The sequence below is a fragment of the Leuciscus leuciscus genome (assembly GCF_965113295.1).
Source record: "Leuciscus leuciscus genome assembly, chromosome: 25".
NCBI lineage: Eukaryota > Metazoa > Chordata > Actinopteri > Cypriniformes > Leuciscidae > Leuciscus > Leuciscus leuciscus.
This window is the reverse complement of record NC_138724.1, coordinates 1,289,380-1,297,163: the sequence shown is the minus strand read 5'-3', so window position 1 is coordinate 1,297,163 and position 7,784 is coordinate 1,289,380. Positions and strand designations below refer to the sequence as shown.

General features: G+C 35.8%; 1 long non-coding RNA gene across 2 annotated transcripts; it reads right to left on the bottom strand.

Moving 5' to 3' along the window:
• Nucleotides 1-1,517: 1,517 nt before the first annotated feature.
• On the bottom strand, nt 1,518-5,677 carry LOC309490598. 2 transcript variants are annotated; one of them, XR_014202744.1, is made up of 4 exons: nt 5,283-5,677; nt 4,718-4,881; nt 3,392-3,486; nt 1,518-2,846 (listed from the first exon to the last, which is right to left on the bottom strand). It is a non-coding gene; the product is annotated as an uncharacterized lncRNA (long non-coding RNA). The 2 variants fall into 2 exon arrangements; XR_014202745.1 differs by lacking the exon at nt 3,392-3,486.
• Between the last annotated feature and the right edge of the window lie 2,107 nt (nt 5,678-7,784).

Genomic DNA, 7,784 nt, shown 5'->3' with positions numbered 1-7,784 from the left:
AACCAGAAAAATCTAAAATCTATTCCCAAAATCGTGCAGCCCTATAGTTTCTCTTGATATCAGTATGTTTTTTCAGTTTTTTCTTTTTCTTTCAGGGACCAGATGCAACTGAGTCCTGCTGACTTCAACATTCACATGAGTCTCTGTACATGAACATGGTAAAGTGAAAATCAAACACTGTCTTTGGATCATTGTTTTCAATGTGCTCTTTTGTCATTTGTATTTTTGGATTGTGTTGTGTTGTAAATAAATCCAAACAATCTAAAAGCCATTCTTTTTTAAATCTCCTCATTCTTTGTGCAAGGTTGCTCTGAATGACAGGGCCTGATCGCTCCTAATAGGGCAGTTAGGGGAGTGTCTTTGTCGTTCTCAGGTGTTAAAGGCTTACATATTCATGAGATGATCACGCCTTTCCGCATAAGGCTTTTTCACACAAAACACGTCTTAGAAATTTTAAATCAATATATTGTCTTATCTGAATGAGCAGTCAGGGTGATTTTCACATAGTTTTGGAGCAAATATTCTAGGCTACAATTCTTGATACAATTTTCAAAAGTCTTGTGAAGAAATAATCAGTATGGGTTTCATGGCCTTATTTCAGTGAGAATTTCTTTTTGTATTTTCACAAACCACGCATAAATGTCATTATCTCAAAACTACAAACTTTTACATACATGCTGCTGATATATTATTGTAGCAGAGTTTGTGCTGAATACAGTGTAATTAGACTTTAGCCATGAAAATGTCACAAGTAACAGAAAAAAACACAAATGTCAGAGCATGTCAGACCACCTCCAGGGCCCAGAAAACAGCTCAGACCTCAGAGGGTTAACGGTATTCCTACTCTTACCGATACTGCTTATCGATCCGGTACTTTAACTGTATTCTTCTCGGTTCTTTTTGTTTTATATATATATATATATATTAAACAAAGATAAACAATAGATAAAAAAAGATAAACAATTAAACAAAGATACACATTATATAGGCCTACACAGTGCTTTAATTTCAGTAAGGTCTACTAACATTACTCTTCAGGTATGGCCTAAAAAGAACTCTAATAAAAGTAATCAAATGAAAAATAACACTGCGTAATTTTTCATAAATAAATTAATGCTTAATAAAGCTGAAGTTATTCTTTCAAGAGCTTTGTAGTGATTTCTCTCTTGTTGTTTGATTCGCAGTAATGGCGCAATCGTCCGCATGTTTATTAGACTGCGGCCCCTTTAAGACCGAGTGCAGATCTGCTACTGATCTGATGCACCATATTCTCCCAACTATTTCGATAACTACGTCCATTTAAGACATAAACTGTTTTTAGTGAATCTCCAAGCCGGTCATTTTGACATACTTTTGTGTACATTTGATCGTTTAGACGCGCACATGAAACCCAAAGTAGGCTATAATTTGCTTGTCTCGGTCTCGGTTTCGGAGCGCGCGCTGCCTTGCGAACATCTCTTATGCAGATTTTTGTGCTTTTAATAGCTCTTTTAATTATTTAACGCGTCCCGCCCCATACAGAAATGTAATATATGTCAATATATGTAAATTACATATATAATGTTAGTGCCCATGTATGTCTGCTGCATATATGAGAATATATGCAAAATTCATATATGTAAAACACATACACATATATGAAACATATATTTCAAAATATAGCAAAAATGGCCGTTTTCATGTAAGTGCCATATATTTTCCCGTATATGCACATAAATGTGAAATATATGTAAGACGCATATATGTATCCATGCATATATGACGCATATATGTATCCATGCATATATGACGCATATATGTATCCATGCATATATGACGCATATATGTATCCATGCATATATGACGCATATATGTATCCATGCATATATGTACTTATTTCTATAGTACATACTTTCACATATATTAGGGATACAAATCTTATATCTGAATGCCTTGAAATTAAATGCCTATAGTCGGAGATTTTGTCTATTGTGTAAATACCAAATATAGTATTTTAATACAATAATGCAGTGTTTTCTTTGTCATTTTTGACAAATACATCCACAAAGTACCATAACCATATGCCACAGCTTTAAAAATGCATCAGTATCACATGCATGTACACTGTAAAACTTTTCACTGTAAATTTACAGTAAAATACTGGCAGCTGGGTTGCCATCCACATACTGTATTTTTACAACACTACTACAGTAAACAGCATTTACAGTACTCCACTGTAATTACCAAATACAGTATATACCACATTTTACAATATTAAACTTGTCGACAGCAATAAATTGTATTTTTACAGGGAATACTGCTTTTATTATTACATAATTAAAATATTATACTTTAAGGTTTCATAAGAGTAGTCACACTAGGAAAAAGAAAACAACATTTTCTGGGTTTTAAAACATTTATTTAGTTAAAATGCCATCTGTGAACATGTTGGCTGAATTACTTTTTAAACATAAAATGCAATTTTAACACTTAACAACAAACAGGTAACAGTTAGCACTTAAAGGAATAGTTCACCCACAAATTTAAATTAGCCCATGATTTACTCACCCTCAAGTCATCCTAGGTCTATATGACATTCTTCTTTCAGACGAATACAATCAGAGTTCTATTAATAAATGTCCTGGCTCTTCCAAGCTTTATAACGACAGTGAAATGCTGTTTCTTTTTTGAAGTCCATAAAAGTGCAAACGAAATCCCATTCAAAGTCTGCAAGTTTTCACAGAAGTGAGGACACCTGTAGGCTTACAGTGGTGGTCTTGTTTTGCACAACTTGGCCAGTTTTCTTTGAAGTTACTTGTCCTTTCTTTGTTTTTGATCCACGTTCAGGATTGATGTCAAGAAAGCGTCTAAAAGGCAGAAAAAAACAACAATTAAATATTATTAACTGAGTGTATATATTTTGACAAAGAGAGACAGCACAAAAGCTGTCTAAAACTGAACATGAAAAAAAAAAAAATGCAATGTTGGATGTTGTGAAAAAAAAAAATGCAATGTTGGATGTTGTGATCAATAACTGATATTTTTTCTGCCCTGGTAAAATACATCAACTCAATGTGTCTGTTTACATGCACACTGTCAACTAACAAAATTTTTGGAAGTGGGGTTGCCAGATTTAAAGTTTTATTCTACAACTTTTGTCTACTCATCACCCAGCTCATTAACAATATCATCCCCTCATCCGGTGCCATCAGAGTATCAGTGGAAAGGCCGTCTTTAGACTCTCCGTTTATATAGAGCACACACTGCCAGAATCCAGCCCAAACCTTTGTGACAGAAATAATTTAACTTAATTGCAAGCCTTGCAATGTTTATTGCATATATGACAACATGATTTACCAGACTAAAATGCATGTTTGCACCCAAAAATTTAAATTCTGTCATTATTACTCACCCTCAAGACTTTTGTTCATCTTCGGGACACAAATGAAGATATTTTTGATGAAATCTGATAGTTTTGTCCTTCCATTGATATCAATATCATTGCAACTGTCAAAGCCCAGAAAAGTGGTAAAAACATTGGTAAATATATAGCTACAGTGGTTCAACCTAAATATTATGAAGCAGGGTTTCTGCACATTTTTTAAAGTCAAATTTAAGGCTTTTTAAGACCCGAAGAAATCAAAATTAATACCATGCATTAGGGGTGTGCAATATTGACAAAATATGTCTCGATCGATATTTTCAAAGTTTTCTTGATAATAATTAGATAACATTTTACTGATTGTGTTTCTGTGCTTGGTGCCATGGCTTGTTTAGGCCTGTTGACAGCTGACTGACAAAGATATTCATATTTTTCATATTCTATGCAGTGGTCAGTTTACAGCAGTGACAGAAATTAAAAATATTTATTAAGGGGTAATATTTGCCACCTTAAATTGATTTCAAGGGGCATTTTCACCTATATATGGACATTTGTAGATGTTTCAACAAGATATCTTTCACATCTACTGCAGTCAGACTCACCCGTGTTCACGCTGAAGGAATCACTCACATGGCTGGGCACTTGTAATGACACATCAAGGATATTAAGAGGCTAAAAGCAGGTTTAAAACTTGCCCCATTGAAGTCAACAGGGTGCAAATTTTAAAAAGAGGATAACACGGTGTAGGCAACACCGATTTTTGTCGTTGTTCTCTGTATTGACAGCACTCCAAATTTACAAAAAAATGAGCTCAATGTTAAAATTGACCGGAGTTCTCCTTTAAGGTTGCACTAGTTACATGGATTATTTAAACAATGTTTTTACTAGCTTTCTGGGCCTTAAAAGTTGCAAAGACGTTGCTGTCTATGGGTGGTTCAGAAACCTCTCAGATTTCATCAAAAATATCTTAATTTGTGTTCTGAAGATGAACGAAGGTCTTACAGGTTTGGAACGACATGAGGGTGAGTAATTAATGACAGAATTTTCACTAATCCTTCAACTGAAAACAACTTGCACTGACATATCTTAAAATATATGACTGCCACTGTCTTATCTCAAGATGCACACCAGTAATGTTTTTTTTTTTTTTATGATACATTATTATAAAAGCTGCTTAAATACCCTAATTTTATTAAGGCCTAGACCTGGCTTAAGCTAAGCCCTGTATGGAAACCAGGGCCATATTGTTCATACCAGTAGTCAACATAATAAATACTGTCAAGTCAAGGTTAGTGACACAATTCAGTCTAATATATATATATATATATATGAATGGCAAATAAGCCAATGACTAACCTCTGAACAAACTCAAGGTGCTGCCTCTTCCTGGTACTGCAAGCTGAAGTTATAGGAGGAGGCAAACAGCGCTGCCAGGCCAGTGATGAAGTCAGGCTGTGATCCTTCACACACACCTTGACCTTCCAAACTTAATATCCAGCACTGGTTGCTTAGAGATTGACCTGTAATGGAATAAAATAAAAATTAAAAAAAGGAATAAATAAATAATATTAATAATTAAAATAACTACTGTGGGTTCCACTGTGGTTCGATGTAGTTGTCTATTCATAGTTCTATGAATTACATTTTTCAACTAAAAATTTAAATTGGTTAGAATGCTAAAATGCACTGGCATATAATTTTGTTTGTTTTAAGCATAAACTCACTTAATTTTGACTTATTCTTTCAGAAAACAAGACAATTTTTACGTGTCTATTAAATGCTTCTTCATGTAAGAATTGTAGATATCTGGACTGGAAACAAAATAAAAACACTAATTAAGAAAAACATATTTTGCAGTGGGGTGAGTGGAAATGATGGCTTTTCATTTTAGGTTTCATCTACCCCTTTAATGTTTACATACCAGGAAATAAGTCGTGGACTTTCTGGCAAATGTAGATTGCTGGACATCAGCGATGCAAATTCCTGAAACAATTTTTAAAAAGGACAGCACAACCTTGATCAACAGAACCAAAACATAAAACATATTACAAATTAATGAGATTTGCTGAATAATCTCTATTATCTGCTTGAAGGATAACACCGTCTAACTTCTTTGAATTAGGGAGTAACGTTAGTTGTAGGACCATGGGATGGCAATCAGGAATAGGCCCACTACATTTGAAAACAGCATTAGGAACATGGATTTTCATGTGCTAGCAAAATTCTGACAACGATTCAAAAGCACGATCACAGAACTGACAGAATTTGACAGCATTTTTTTTTTACCACATAGACTATAACTGTAACACTACTTAAAAGCACTTACATTAACAATGGCAATCAGATTACAAAGCCTAAAACGAAAAAAATATATATATCAAATGCACGTCATGCAAATAGCATGGTAAAGGTTGCCTATTATATGAAATGTCGAAGTTAACGTTACTTGGTAAACAGGTGAACAGAGTCAGTGAATTGCTAGCGCGGCCACGGTAGTAAACCGCGTTCATCAAACCAAATACGTGAAAACAACCCAGATAGCAATGAGTCGGCGGCCCACCGTCGGCGCTCCGGCGGCAGTAGAAGCGGCAGAATGGCGACATCGCAAACACGTTGGACGGCGCACCGCCGGCGGCAGCCGCTTTTTAAAAGCGGCAGCCGCCTTCCTACCGCCTTCGTTCCGCGGCTGGCCCGCGGGCCAACCGCCGTCCCGCCGCCGTTATATTTAAGGCGGCCCTTCCGCGGCCCGCTGGAGGCAAGCGCTATTTTCGAGCGATCTGCCGCCGCTTATTCTGGCTATATATAATATTTAATATTTATAGCATGCAGTTTATCAAGAATAATGATTGCTCAAACCATACAAATATCCATTTGGCATTTTTATTCCACATTTCAAAGTACATTAACTGTCATTTAAACAAGATGTGTCAGATCACTGAAACATAACAGAAAAATAAATAAATCAATATACAAACATGAAGGTTTCTTATTAAATTTTGGTAAAAAAAACCAAACAAACAAAAAACAGCCTTACAAGCAAATTACAACTCTTACAATAATTGTTCATATAAAGAGGACAGCTCTAGGGTGAAACAAATTACCTGTAAACATTATGACAAGTAAAGAGAATACTTGATACGAAATAATGTGCAGGATACCAAATAAATCAAAGTATGACATCACATTTACAAGCCATTTCTAACAATAGGTTAAGTGGTAGTAATTTATAGTAAAGCTCTGGAGTAAAATAGACCATTATAACTGCAATGCTGACCTGTGGCACAAGGACTTACAAGCATTATTTGAAAAAAGAAAAAAAAGAAAGTAATTTCCACAGTTAGTGAGTATAGTGTGACACTTCTGACTTCTTTAGGGGTCTTGATGTTACTGACTGCAAGATAAAGAAAGGATTCCAGTTGTCAGTGATTCTGGGGTGTCAGTAGTCAGCCTAAGTGGTCGGCTGTGGGTCCCTCTCAGCTGTGCGGTGCCTTTTTCTGCCTTTACGGTCAGATGCTCCTTTCAGGTAACGCGAAACGTTAACCTAGACCGCTTCATCAGTGGCATCCTGGGTTGCCAGGTTCTTCCGGATGGCTAATTTAGAAAATACAGATCTGTCATTTCATTTGAATTGCATGAGGCCATACACATCTACTTAAATATCATTTAAAAAATATCCAACTTACTTTGAACAATGGTCTAAAGGAACATGTCTCTAAAACATGCTTTATCCCCTACACCGAGCTGAAAATCCAAAAAAGTGTTACAAATTACATTTCTCTGAAGCTTCTCATAAATAAATAAAAAATGTGAAAGGCTAAGGATTCAGACTGTAATATATGCAGTATACAATCTTAAATTTTACTTTTTAGATTACTCTATGGCGTTATAATCAGCAAACTTACAAATTGTTCCTGGAGCTTTTTATCCTGCTTCAAACTGTTGTCAAGACACGGCAAATCTTCCTGGGTGTGTAGGGGGAGTAACAGATCCCCTGACAGGGATAACTCCAACAGACACAACATCGCCAAACTCTGCAAGACGTCACAGCATAAGGGGCTGATCTGCACATACAGGGTTTCCCAGAATAAAATAGTCAGTCCTGGTCCCTCAACTACTAAACTATAACATTTATATCTAGGTCTACTACATGTACAGGTAGCCCCAGTGGGAATTAAACCAACAACCACAGGTGCTGTTTGCAAGTTGTACCTGATTGCCCAGTGCAAGCAAACGTCTTCAACATTGTTTGTTGAACTTGCTTCACCTGCTCTTGAAGTAAGCCGCTGTCATCCGAAGCTACAAAATGAAAGGCATATGGTAATTTTGGACTTACATCACACACAAAAAAGTACAATTTAAGAAACAGTGCAAGTTCTCACCTGCTTGTGCATTGCTTTCCCTCAGGGCTTGGTTCTACATTTAA